General features: G+C 40.2%; 1 protein-coding gene across 1 annotated transcript in view; it reads left to right on the forward strand.

The window, feature by feature from the left end:
- Nucleotides 1–14229, forward strand: part of TRPC6 (transient receptor potential cation channel subfamily C member 6) — a 105098-nt gene that overhangs the window by 32982 nt on the left and 57887 nt on the right. The gene's annotated exons all lie outside the window — the stretch shown is intronic.

The raw sequence follows: 14229 nt of genomic DNA on the forward strand, positions 1-14229 counted from the left end.
GAAGGGAGTGAGGGAAATCCTCCATATTGTGTGGTGGGTGAAGGGAATCCTAGATTTGATACTCTCTGAGGAAGACTCCTTCCTACTGCCCGGCCCCAAGGTTAGACAACTTTCCTCTTTGTAAACATGTATGTCCTATGGTCTGGAAACATGAGGGACTGGAGATCATGATGCCGTGCCTCTGATGCAAAATATGTCTTCTCCTGGAGCTCCTTTCAGAATGAAGTTCCATATGGAGAGGATCCCTATACCAAGGTCAAGTAGAGAAAATTGATTTCTCTACTTGTGTACTGTTGCCATCTTCTGTTTTGCTCGTTTGCAGTTGATCTCATGTGCCAGGTGCAGTGAGTTGCTGAATCAGAGGGAAGGGGTCCTGAGCAGAACAATAGGTTGCAAATGCTTGCAGTACAAGCAACTTCCCAAGAAGGTAATTTCCTTTTGAAGGCAGGAAACAGTTGAAATAAATACGTTTTATGCTCAGAGTAGGACATACTGTTATATAAGGCTACAGGAAAACAGTATGTGAGGCACCTTGTGCTGCGTGCTCCACAGTCCTGTCCTTTCACTGTCCAGAATGAAGACCTGTCTAGAGGACATGCTGTGTCCCTTCCAGCTGGCATGCTCCGTGTTTCTTTCTTTGGAAGCCCCAAGACAAGGAAGTGAAGTTTGAAGAAAATGATGAGTTCTTGGGTTTGTTCTGACATGGAGTTAGAATATGTTTGGGATGCTCAGCTGGGAACTGGGAGCAGCTTTAAGGCTGTATCTATGCTGATAAATTAAATGTGCTAGGGTCACTGAGGTGAACAGGCACTGAACAGCCCATGTCATTCATGTAGCTCTCTGTTAGTGTCCAAAATGGGATGGCAACATTCAGGCTGCCCAATGGAAAGTTTCTGTGGCCTTTGGTAACTCCTGAGCAGTGCCTGGGAATATTTGGAAGTACTTGTTGGCCAAGTCCAAAAACATACCAGGGACCTTTGTAACAGTTCAGCAGTACAGATGGCTGAGCTCTAGTACCAGGAACATTCCTTGGTAATGCTGAATTTATTAATACAGACATAGCCAAAGAATTATAGTCATTGAACAGAAATCCTTTGTTTGAGATGCTGTACAGACACATAAGAAAACCTAGTAGCTTTGCAATCAACAGTCTTATGAGGGAGACTTAAGTATACATGGCATTCTGATACACCGTACCTATTGATTTTTGCAAGTGCTTCGTGAAACTCCTGAATATTCACAAAAAAAGTAGAAAAGGCACATTGGGTCCTGCAAGAAAAACGTGGAGAGAGAGGATGCCCAAGAATAACCCTAACAGAGCTCCTGTGTTTCCAAAACAAATAATAAACCTTGCATATCCCAGGAAACATGACAAGCTGAATTGAAGATTTTTTTTCCCATGTATTTCCAAAGACAAGCGATGAAACAAAACAAAGAAGAGGAAAGAATGTTGTGATGTTATTGATGCCTTGAGAGGAAGAGGAGACAAAAAAGCCCCAAGTCTTGGAGCCAAATTACAAATGTATAGTGCTACTAAAACCACAAAAAATCTTTTCTACAAAAAAAATGGAAGAAGCTTTTTTTCCAGTCTTGTTGAATTCATCTTCATCAGATTTAAACCTATTAGAACAAAATTGGCCTTCTGGTTTTTATGTATATGCTGTTTGCAATGTAAAAAAATGTAAATATTATTTTAGAATTAAAAGGTGGTTTGTAAGAAGGGAGGAGGTCTGTGATAATGGATAAGTGAGACATTTAGATTCTGTAAGCATAAGGGAGTTTGAAGAATGGAAAATTAAAAACAATTAAAAGAAATTGAAGCTTCAACCAACAATGATTATCTATAAGTCTACAATTGTTAAATGAATTATTGAGATATTTCATAGAAGGGGAAACAGAAAGGAAGAACAGCTTCATCCAAAAGAGCAATACTTCAATTTTATCATAACTGATGTCCATTTCAAGATCTTTTGGCTCTTTCAAATCCTCCTATATGTAACAGTCTTTCTCGTATTAGTGAAGATAAGCACTGGGCTGAATAGAAAATTAGAGTGATAGGAAGAAATAAGGCTTTGAAAATGTGCTTAGATAAAAAAATAAAAAAGAAAACAAATTGTAAGGAAAAGAATCTTTTGGTGGGGGCAAAAGATTGAGGTCAGCTTGTTACAGAAATGCGACGGTTCAATGCCTTATCTAGAAGAGTACACCATACACATTTATCACTGAGTTGCTTGCTAAAGTCAGCCCCAAGGTCCTGGAGATTCTCTTTTCCCCAATATAATCCAAAGAGACACATCAGAGTTCCTGGACTAGCCCATTAAGGGACATCAAAAGTGACCTGCATCTGTGTAGTCATTGCCTACAGACCTGCATTCTTTCAGCTGCCTTCCCAAACTGGCCTGAGGTGGCCCCCCATTGCAAAGCTGCATGGCCACAGCTAACTCGCAGCTCAGTCTGAGCTGCCTTGCAGCAAAGCTTGTAACCCCCACGCCGCACCATGCCAGCATTGGCACATGCTCTGCTGTACCACTAGCATGTGTCATCCTGTGGAAGAGCATGTTCAGACCTGGTGAGCATCAACGCACGAAGGACCACATGGACCATACAGAGGTCCTCTACGGGAGCAGCAGGCTGCCTGTGCTGTGCATGTGAAGTCTCCAATTCTGCAGACTGACAACAAGAAGAAAAACATTTAGTGGACATATGCCATTAGTAGCTGCCGAACTGAATGGAGAATGCCAAATAATTTCTTACTAATACAGAGCAAGAAGCTACTAACAGTAACCTCTGAAGCGAGATTCTTTAAGTTCCACAAAGTACAATATTTTTAGCTAGGCAAAGATCTTTCCCTCATTTTCTGCTAACATACAATGGATTTGAACTGGGCGTGAAGAAGTGTAACTCCATGTATCTTGTCACCACAGAATCTCACTGGTGCTATGAAATCCCCAGGGAAAGGTCTGGGGGGCAAGTTCATGAAACATATCATTTCACTGTACAGGTGCAGGCTTACTACAGGAGCAAAGGGCTGTCATCTGTCTCGTTGCCTCGGTCCCATGGTCTGGGGCAATGACACTGGTTCTTCAGTTACCCTGAAACATTCAATATTGAGCATAACCATTCAAATCCAGCCTACTGTCTTACAAAATATTAAAAGGAGAATCTAGGACAGCTTTCTCATTAGACTGCTTACCTGCTGAAAGCAGAGTCCTAAGATAGTCAACCACAGAAGCTTATGAAAATTGTTAAGTGATGAGCCACTTTTGAAAACTGTAGTTTGAAGTAAAAGTAAATTAACACTTAAATAATGAGATGAAAGGAAGTAGGTTTTGTGAAAAGGGGGCTTTTAATGTTGGAGCCAATAGAGTAGTGATAGGATATAGCTATTTTAAATGTTGCAAAACATATTTTATACTAAGGAATTGTTTCATTGTCAAAGGTTATTCTCTCAGTAATTTGTGTTAGTACTGGGAATAAGGAAATTAGGAATTTTGGTTTAGGAATTCACTTGTCATTATTTCTTTTTAGAGATCTAGTAAAATATGTGCTCATAAGGCAATGCAACACAGTTAAACAGTCAAAACTCCAGTTATCCATGAATATAGGGTTAAAGTCAAGCATAGAATCATAGAATCACAGAATGGGTAAGGTTGGAAGGGACCTGCGGAGATCATCTAGTCCAACCTCCCTGCTCAGCAGGGCCACCTAGAGCATGGTAGACAGGGTTGTGTCCAGGCAGGCCTTGAAGATCTCCAGAGAAGGAGACTCCACAACCTCTCTGGGCAACCTGTTCCAGTGCTCCGTCACTCTCACAGGGAAGAAATTCCCCCTCACGGTCAGGCAGAACTTCCTGTGCTTCAGTTTCTGCCCATTGCCTCTTGTCCTGTCACATGGGACAACTGAGAAGAGTTTGTCCCTGTCCCCTTGACACCCTCCCTTCAGGTACTTGTCCACATTGATAAGATCCCCCCTCACAGCATTTTTTAACCTCTTGCAATAGCTTAAAATAGTTGAACTAAGAGGAAGGCATTGATTCATTTAAATCTCTGGAATTCATGCTTTAAATCTAATTTCTGGTACAACTTCAAGCATAATGCTCTATATTCTATCTGATAGACACATGCATTTTGAAAAGTGTGTATCCTGCAGGTTCCAGTGACAGTATTATTATAGCCAGAATGGTTTAAGAGCATTGACAAGGTAAGGTTTGTAGATGGAAGTGATGTCTTTTATTGGACCAGTTAGTATAGCCAGAAACAGAAGACCTGAATCAGGACATGAAAAAGGGGTTTATTCATTTTAGGTAACTTAATTGCTGTAGATACACATTTCTACATCCCAACGAGGCATGCTCATCTTGGTTTATAATCAATGGAAAATAAAAAGACACTTCTAATGTGCAATTCAATTTAGACATTTACTTTAGGAGATGAATAACATTGTAGAAGGGCTTATTTCTGTCCATGGACTGTGGTGGGGGTTTGTGGGGGCTTAGTTGAGTTGCAGATGTCTGCATTATGTACATCTATATTTAGTCAGATCAATCCCATCTGATTGTGTCACACATAATGGGTATGATTAGACATTAACTCATTTTCCAAGTAAGTCTTGGTGTCAACAAGAGTATGTGATCAATCTTCGCACCCTTAAAATCCATCACAGATTATTTTCTCCTGTGCTGAGTGACTGATGTTTTAATTTTTTTAAAGAAAACATTACTACATTGTACTGACACATAGTATGTTTCTTACTAGTGGATTTCTTGTGCTGCTCAAGTCACAAAAATTTGTTGTAGTGAAGTAGGCTGTACGTGACAATAAAAAGCATACTTGCCCAAAAGGTCCAGACATCTGTAACAGTAGGTGCCAGCATGTGTCATCCTGAGCCATCTCAGTGAGTATTCGGAAGTCCCTGAGCCATTCTGCCCAGGTGTGTTGCAATCATCCGTATAACAGTATGGGGACGAAAGGCTAATTTGGTCCTTTTAGACCAAGTTGCTGGCATCTGTACAGTCCCTGAAAAATTCTGCAGCAGCATTTCAAAGAAATGTTATTCAAGAGTAGTTTGATAAATTCTGTTAAGAATATTTGAAAAATCAAAAGGAGATGAGATAAGGCATTTGTTGTACATTCAGTTATCCAAGTAAAAATCCAAATAAAGAAGTAAAATGGTGTTTTAAAATAAGATGTATAAAATTACGAAATGTATTAAAATTTATACATTTTAAATTTATAAAATTAGCCATACCAAGCTCAGTTAGCATTATAACATGAATTTGATTATATATTTAAGATATTTCTACCAACGTACTGTCCAATATCTGAACTTCAGCCCTAGGGGCAATTACAGTACTCATTCCGTAGATACCAGTTCACACATAGTGATATCTGCACACCCTCTTAACACACAAATCCATGCACATCACTCCCTTGCTCATTTTCCCCAGCCCAAAGTAGAAATGTTCAAATATAGAAGTTAACAGAATATATTGGTGAACTGAGGTTTCTTATGGGCTAAAATGTGAGCATTTAACAGCATATGAGTTGCTTGAGCCTCTAACAAGTTGCTTGGCAAGATATTTGTGGAAGTTTCAGCATAAAAATATTTATGGCACTGTTGCATGTTGCACTGGCAGATGTTCACACATGGCTGTACCTACACACCCACTGTTTTCATGCTCCAAAGTTAGAGCATAATAAGGACAGCTCTGTGATAATAGAAAAGAGAAGTATGGAGTTAAATCAAAGGTGCAGAAACAGGGTTATATGCTGCCTGCTCTGAATCACTCTATGGAGAGTCTGCTTCAATGGCTGAGATGTGCAGTCTAGACAAACTGCATTGTGCTCTCAGCACTTGCTAGTTTTTGTAGAACCTCAGATATGCAGTTTAAATTCATGTCTTTTGAAAGAAAGGCCATAAATTGAGCTACTTATTAAACTGTGATTACAAAAAAAAAAAAAAAAAAAGAGCATTCCACGAAAATTCTCAAAATGAAACCTACAGAGAAGAAATCTTGCAGCAAGATAGCAGAGGACATGTGTAGAGATCCCACTAATAGCTATGACAGCTGATGGCTGTTCCAAAAGTACCTGTTCATCTTGTTTGAAAAGGTATTTTTGTGACAGATGATTATCATAAGAGTCCAGATCAAGATTTGCCTGTAAGTCCTCCCATGAAACTTCCTGGGTGCCTGTGCAGCACCAAGCAAAACAATAACCAGGGACATTTTAGGTGTTACGTCAATATATAGTAGATGAGGGGAAAGCCTTTCTTTGAAGAGAAGAGTGAGATTTATTTGGCTGTGCACAGTATTTTAAGATAAGTCACCATGTTGTTGAACTCAGTACACATGAAATCGATAGTTTTTATTCTGGCCTACTGTCAAAACACTGTGTTTAGTGTACACAATCATAACCAAATATGGCTACGTAATGCAAATAACTATGGCTGTCCATCATGAAAGCAATTTCAAAAGTTTTATAATAATACAGGAAATGGAACATGAAGAGTTGCTTTTACAAAACATAGGAATTTTATTGGTTCTTTGCCAAGGACAGCATTTAGTGCATACTTATTTAATCCTAGCTCTGAAACAGGTGATTTAGAAATATTATCTAGCTTCTGACAGTGTTCAGTAAAAAGCCTGCCCTAGAAAGAGCAGTACCTACTGCCACATAGACTTCAAGAGAGTATATTTTCCCCCAGTTTATTTTATGATATTAATTATTCAACCTTTAGTAGTTTTGCTTTTGAAAAGAATGATGATGAGCATGCTATTGCTCAGAAATTGGGTTAAACTACAGTTATTATTTCTAGAAGTGAAAAGAGACAGCAATGGATCTTTATATTTTAGTGCTCCTAATACGTAGTATGAGATGCTAACATAGTTTTTCCTTTTAATGTACCACAAAACTTGGAGATGGCAATTTGGAAACTAGCTGGTGACCTTGCAGGTGTGGATTTTAACTGTACTATCCCAAGATTTTCCTTTTGACCATGAGTAAATAATTTAAGATTTTTTTTTACCTTTGCACTGATGGGCCAGCAGAGTTTCCCAAGTTAATATTCAGTTTTTGCTCCATGCCTACAGTCTCTGAAACCTTTCATTTCCTGTCTAATGAACGTTAAACAACAGAAATGAAAATAAGCTACTTCATTTTCATCCTTAGTTTCCTCTAGTCCTGTACAAAGTTTATTAACATCAATGGGAATATTTTTGCTGTCAGCAGATTGTGAATTTGAGTTACTGCTGTTTTGAGCAAATAAAATCAGCTTACATTGTTACTGTTTTGAGGGAAACAGAAACAGATAATAAATGCAAAGCCAAATTGCTGACTGTATGTCCAGGTCAGATCCAGGTAGACATCCTTGCAATTTACTTTTCTATAATTTTTGTTTTCTGAAGCACTGACTCAGCTGAGAAGTCAGCTTGCAGGTTTTCAAGATTTTGGTTGTTGGTGATAATAGCTGCAGCAAGTCTCTCCTGGGTACAAGGTGACATGTCTTTTTGAAATCCAAGAAAATGACATGTTCAGACTGTTCCTCTTTCTGTCATAGAGGTTTCTGTCATCATGATCTTCTGGGAAAATAATTGCAAAAATCTGTCACCACCTGCTATTTCATCTACTTTTTTTGTGCTGTAAATAGACACCCATATTGGTAACAAATGGCTGGGAGCAGACCCAGCGTAAGTCCATTCTGCAAGAAGGAGGGCTGAAGTTTGCAACAGGAGCTGTGTATTCATTTTATTGCAACAATTTCATCCACAGAAGGATTCCTTCATATGGTGTTGGACAGCACGGCTTTGGGCAGTGGCATTTCAAAGGTGTGTGTTAGCAGATCCTTTTGTCTTTTCCTTTTGTGGAGAAGCACATTTAGGCCACCTCCCTAGTCTGTGAAGCTCCAGGAATGGAGGAAACAAGGATGAAGTTTTTCTTGGTGTCTCTGTAGTTAGTTCGTGCTTTAGTGATAGGGTTCCCTGCACCATTTGGAATATGCCCAAATGTGAGGAGTTTAGACAAGGCACTTTCACTGAAATCTATTGAAAAGTTTTGCAGGGCACCAGAATCCCTAAAGTGGCACAAGAAATGTGGGGTCTGGCCAGAGGAGAACAGAGCAGTTATATTTCTTTTTGTTGAAAAATGTTGATTCTTTGACACAAAAGGAGAATGGGAGACAGTTGGCCGCAAAAGGGCCAGACAGTGCACTATCCTGGCGTGGGTATGATCCGAATTCAGGCCATCTGTGACTCAAATGAGTTTTAGTTTTGCAAGGAAACATCCAAAATCATATACTGCTTCAAGTAACCGATTTGTATTCTTGAGTAATTTCTTGACCTGAGGTCTTGACTGTTAACTGTTCCATGAATTTTCTCATGCTCTCCCCTATTTAAAGAACATTTTTCCCCTTTGGCTCAACCAGCTGCCATCTTGTCATTTTTAAACTGCCTTAAATAATCCAGGTGCCAGCATGAGAAGCATGTTTAGAAGTCAAATCTCAGATTATTTTCCTTCTTGTCAGCAGTGTTTCCTGATACAGCTGTGGAATGATAACACAACCCTTTTAGGTCATTCAACCAATTTTTTATGGGCCTGTCCAGCAAGTCCTCCTCAGAAGACTCTCTCAGTCTTCATTCAGAATTTTTTTTCTCTTAGAAAATATCTCCAGTCAAGACTTAAATTGTGGGTGTCATCTTGATTATATATTTTGGTATCTAACATTACTTATTTTCACTATTCATTTTAAATTTTAATTGATTTAAATATTTTTCCCTTCTCTGACTCATTTTAATGTAATCTTCTGGGTTTTGTTAATTGAAATGAATCAAGTCAAAACTTGAAAATTATACTCTAGGGGCAGCAGTAGCGAAAGCAAATATATAGTTGCTATTTTAGGATTGTTTTCTTTTGCTAATTAATTTGGAATAGGTTTAGCATCCTTTTAACAAGTTCATTATTTGGAAATGGTGTCACTTTGTTCACATTATTGCTATTGTCAAGCTGTCACCATTGCTCTAGCAATTATAGTAAGTAGCAGTTCCAACAAAGGCATAATGTACGTGAAAAGTTATGTAAAGGAACATTGAAGAGTCAGACCACATTAAGCAGGTTGTTACGGTTGATGATGAAGAGAAAGTACCATATTAATTTTCTCCCTATTATACTAGAGATTTTCTTGGAAGAGATGAGGTTGACACAGCACGTAAACATATTTTGCTCATTACTGACCTGTCTATAAGATGAAATAAACTCAGATGAAATACAACAGATTAAAATCTGTGGCCTGGTTTTCAGAAGATTTATAAGGCTCAGGGTCAGAGATTGATGTAGGAATAGATGAACAGAAAACAGGGACAAATTTTTCACTTTGTACATGAAGGCCTGAGATCAAGGTCCCTACATCTTGTGTTTGTGAGTAGTCTGGGAGCGCTGTGCTGTTCCCAGTACAAAATAGGTAAATCAGGAGAAAGGTAAAATGGAATGAGTTTTTATGGGGACTACTGAGTATCCATCTCTTTGTTTCTATTATATCCCCTTCTTTATTTCATCTTTTCCTTTTATTCAGTCTTCAAGTGACTTTTTCTTGCTCTTAATTCTTTAACTGCTTCAGCTTTCAGTGGGTAAGAGAAGTCTCTTCTTATCTGCGTATCTCTTCTTTCCTTCTCAGACTCTCTCAAAATGTCTGTCCTTTTTTTTCTCAACAATCTCTTCCACTGTCTGTATTTTGAGGGAAAAAAAATCTCTTCCACTGTCTGTATTTTGAGGAAAAAAAAAAAAAAAAAAAAAGCAGAACATCCAAAAGCATGCAGAGATTCAAAAGAAAGAGACCAGAGTTCATCTACCTTGTTTATTTTTGTTAGTGCCAGAAATGGTACAGCTTTAAGGTACACAAAGCACAAGAGGAGCTTCAGGAAAAAATTAATCTGTTCTGAAACTAAAGCTAGCATTAGTGAATCTATTCGCTTTTTTGGGACTGCCAAACTACTTTTTTTTTCATAGTGAACTTGGCCCAGATGCTTCGTCTCACTGTTACTTATTTATACATAAAATGTAAAGTGTTTTTAGAAGAAAGAAAAAGATCATTCTTTGCTTACACGATCACATGCAAAAAAAAAAAAAAAAAAAAAGGAAATGGGAAATTTGATACAATATACATGAAATGTGGATAAAGAGATGTAGTTCCTGGCTGTGTTTCCAAACATATCATTCTAGATTCAAGCTGCAATGAGATTTGTGGCAGGGTGAGGAGAGGATAGCAGTTATCCCAAATATGAGCTTCTAATTCTCTTTCAGGTAAATTCGTCAAAATTGTCTGTCTTTTCTACTGCTACAAATGAGATCATCTGATGCTTTTTTCCTCCTTTAGTGTTAAGTACTTGAATTCTTTCACCCTAGTTTTTGGATTGAATAGTTTTCTATTGCTCGTGTTGTGTGTGGAGGTACCAGACATGTCTCTACAGAAGAGGATTTTTTGGGCCAGCTTGCAGTTAGTACATGAGGAGATTTTGGTTTTTAGTGTAACACACTGAAGTTTAAACTTTGTGATGATTTGCTTTCTCGGCTTGCTGCCAGAAAGGGGAATTCAGGCTCAGACCGGGCTATTGAACAGCTTAACTATATTGAAGGAGCAGTTGAATGGGTTATTAGACACCTTTCTAAAAATTGTATGGTGTATTTGTTTAAAATTCTTTATCAATGTGGAATTGAAGCACAAACTCCTAGTATAAAAAGACAGTTTTTCTTTCATTTTTCATTCTCACCTAGCTGAATACTGCATTATCATTTAAACATGTCAGGCTATCTTCACTGAATTTTTTGTGTGAGGAAGTTGAACCAATGAAAGTTAAGGTTCTGAGCTCAGCAAGTAGACTTCTCTGGCTTTTGCTCAAGCAAAGTCTTCTACTAGAGTTGCCCAGAACTGTGATGCCATTCTCCTTAATACGAGGTTTCTAAATCCTGTTTGATGAAAGCTTTTGTGGACATCATCCATTTACATCAGTCAAGTCTGTTACATTATTTTTTCAGTTGTGGTTTTTTTCAGCAAAAGTGGACAAAGCATAAATTCACATTTTTATTTATACCTGGGAGATAAGATTCGCATGAATTTTATGTAGATTTGTTGTTTGTGTTGTGAGACACGTTTTGAGTGTATTGCAGAAATGAATCTCCTACTAAGTAGAACAAAGCTGGAAATAAGAGGAGTAGTTTAACTATCCTCAAATAAAGTTTATCCTTGTCAGAATCTAAAGTACTTTTGTCTGCTTTTCACTTGCATGGATCATGTTGAGCTGATTTTCGGTCTGCACATATCTGTTGCATCTATGTATCAATTACAGTTGCATGTGCATCGAGGATGATCAGTAAAATCAGGAATTTTCATTAGAGAGATTCAGCTATGAACCTACCATTTTCTGATTCTGCTGCATCCCTATGATCTGTGAGAGCTCAATTAAAAAAAGAAAGAAAATGGAATGCTTTACAAGGAGTAGGATGAGTGGATTTTTTTTAATATAAATTTAATCAAACAGTCCTCAGAACCAATTGCTTGAGGTGGTTAGGAAATCTGATGAAGAATAATGATTGTAGTTCTGCTTTTTTTCTTTTTATTCTTTATTGGACGTTGTGTACCTTGACTTCAACAAGGCTTTTGACACTGTCTCCCATCACATCCTACTAGATAAGCTCAGGGTTAGATGAGTGGACAGTGAGGTGGGTTGAGAACTATCTGAAAGGCAGAGCTCAGAGGGTCGTCATCAGTGGCGTGGAGTCTAATTGGAGGCCTGTGACTAGCAGCATCCCTGAGGGCTCAGTACTGGGTCCCATCCTGTTCAACTTTTTCATCAATGACCTGGATGAGGGGACAGAGTGCCTCCTTAGCACGTTTACTGATGATCCCAAGCTGGAAGGAGTGGCTGATCCACCTGAGGGCTGTGCTGCCATTCAGAGAGACCTGGACAGGCTGGAGAGCTGGGCAGAGAGCGAGCCTAATGAGGTTCAACAAGAGCAAGTGCTGGGTCCTGCACCTAGGGAGAAATAACCCTAGGCACCAGTACAAGCTGGGGGCTGACCTTCTTGAGAGCAGCTCTGCAGAGAAGGACCTGGGAGTGCTGGTGGATGACAGATAGACCAAGAGCCAGCAATGTGCCCTTGTGACCAAGAAGGCCGATAGTCTCCTGAGATGCATTGGGAAGAGTGTTGCCAGCAGGTCTTGGGAAGTGATCCTGCCCCTCTCCTCAGCCCTGGTGAGGCCTCATCTTGAGTCCCGTGTCCAGTTCTGGGCTCCCCAGGACAAGAGAGACATGGAGCTGCTGGAGAAAGTCCAGCGTAGGGCTACAAAGATGATCAGAGGGCTGGAGCACCTGCCCTGTGAGGAATGGCTGCGAGAGCTGGGCCTCTTCAGCCTGGGGAAGAGAAGACTGAGGGGGGATCTTATCAATGTGTACAGGTACCTGAAGGGAGGGTGTCAAGGGGACGGGGACATACTCTTTTCAGTTGCTGCCTGTGACAGGACAAGAGGCAATGGGCAGAAATTGAAATACAGGAAGTTCCATCTGACCGTGAGGGGGAATTTCTTCCCTGTGAGAGTGACGGAGCACTGGCACAGGTTGCCCAGAGAGGTTGTGGAGTCTCCTTCTCTGGAGGTCTTTAAGGTCCGCCTGGACGCAACCCTGTCTACCATGCTCTAGGTGCCCCTGCTTGAGCAGGGAGGTTGGACTAGATGATCTCCGCAGGTCCCTTCCAACCTTACTGATTCTATGATTCAATAGAACATAGTGATTGACTGGCCTTGAGATGGTATTACCCCTGTTAACTGGGTAAAAAATTGTTGGTGGGTTTAGAAGATAACATGGTCTTTTAATGTGTTTACCAAAACTTACTGTAAATTGTGTCAATGCAGATTTAGCATTCTTGAAAATGGAAAGTGAATCCAAGCTCCGTGCAGCACACCTAGACCCGTAGTGTCTGTTCCTGCTATGCTATGTTATGTGCAGGCCTTTTGTGTAAGACTAAGAGCCACATGTATGCTCAGAATGTGAAAAAGAAACTGATTTAGGGAAATTAGTTCAAATGGTGCCTAAACATTTTGGATCTCTAAGGTCAAGGGTAGCAAGCATGTAGGCCAAGGTCCAAATTTTGAATCTTACTGATAGAAATAAAATACAGGAGCATGAATAGACAAATATGCATGTTTTGTTGTAGGGTTCTGTGAAAACTGGCTGGTAAAAAAGGATTTCGTACTGCGAACAAAGAAAACAGCAGCTCTCAGTTTAGTCGAATAGGGACTATGTTCCCAGGAATTCTTCTGCCAAGGGGTCCTCCAGAATTTGGAAAATTAGCTGATTAGAGGAAAGCAACTTACAGCAAGGATGACTGACTAAAGACAAAAATCGCTGAGCAGGCAAGGAATGGAGAAGGAAAGCGTATGAGGGCATCAGAGAGCTCTGCTTTCTTCTGCGAGTAAAGTGAGCAGATTCCTGTCCTTAAGGACTGTGGTGAGCAGAGTCAAGCTCCTCAGTGTGGGGTTCAGGCCCACTTGCTTTCCTCCCTTTCTTCTTTTCTTCTACTTCTCTCTCTCTCCTTCCTTTTTGCCCTGCGCAGACCCCACATTCATAGGAAAAACTTAACATTTGCTCTACCAGAGCCTTTTGAGATGCACATGCGTTAGCCGCAAGGGGCTCTGAAGCTAAGAGTTTGGGACGGTAGCCACAGAGAAGAACAGGCTGCTGTTAATCCTGGGCTGAGTCAGGGGTGTGGTAGGTGGTTGCTGCTCCTGGGAACTCAAGGGAGGTGCCAGAGAGCCACTACTTTGGCAATCCCACCTTGAGGAGCAGCATGGAGAGCTAAGGGAAGCTCTCCTGGACTCTCTGTAGGTCCTGTGGGGAGCTGTCCCTGGGAGGAGGCTGTCTTGTGAGGCCTGCGAGGAGAATTGCATGGTCATGCATTCCCATCCCAGGTAGATTAGGGCATTTGCAGTCCCTGAGTTGGCATGGGAGGTTGTCCAATGAAGTCAAAAGCATTTGATTGACTGCGGATTAAGCCCACGTACTCTTAGGTTGCCAACAGCTCTGGTTTGACTCACTCATAGGCACGGCTGGGCAAACCTTCCTCTTTAAGCCTTGCAGCTTGGTATCGACCCTCTCTTCAGCCAGCATGGCTTGGAGCCAGTTTCTTCCCTGGGCACAAGCTGGGAGCTCTCCATTGCAGTTATTTCCACTTCTTCACAGAATCA

This window comes from Rhea pennata, chromosome 1, assembly GCF_028389875.1.
Source record: "Rhea pennata isolate bPtePen1 chromosome 1, bPtePen1.pri, whole genome shotgun sequence".
In the NCBI taxonomy this organism is placed as follows: Eukaryota; Metazoa; Chordata; class Aves; order Rheiformes; family Rheidae; genus Rhea; species Rhea pennata.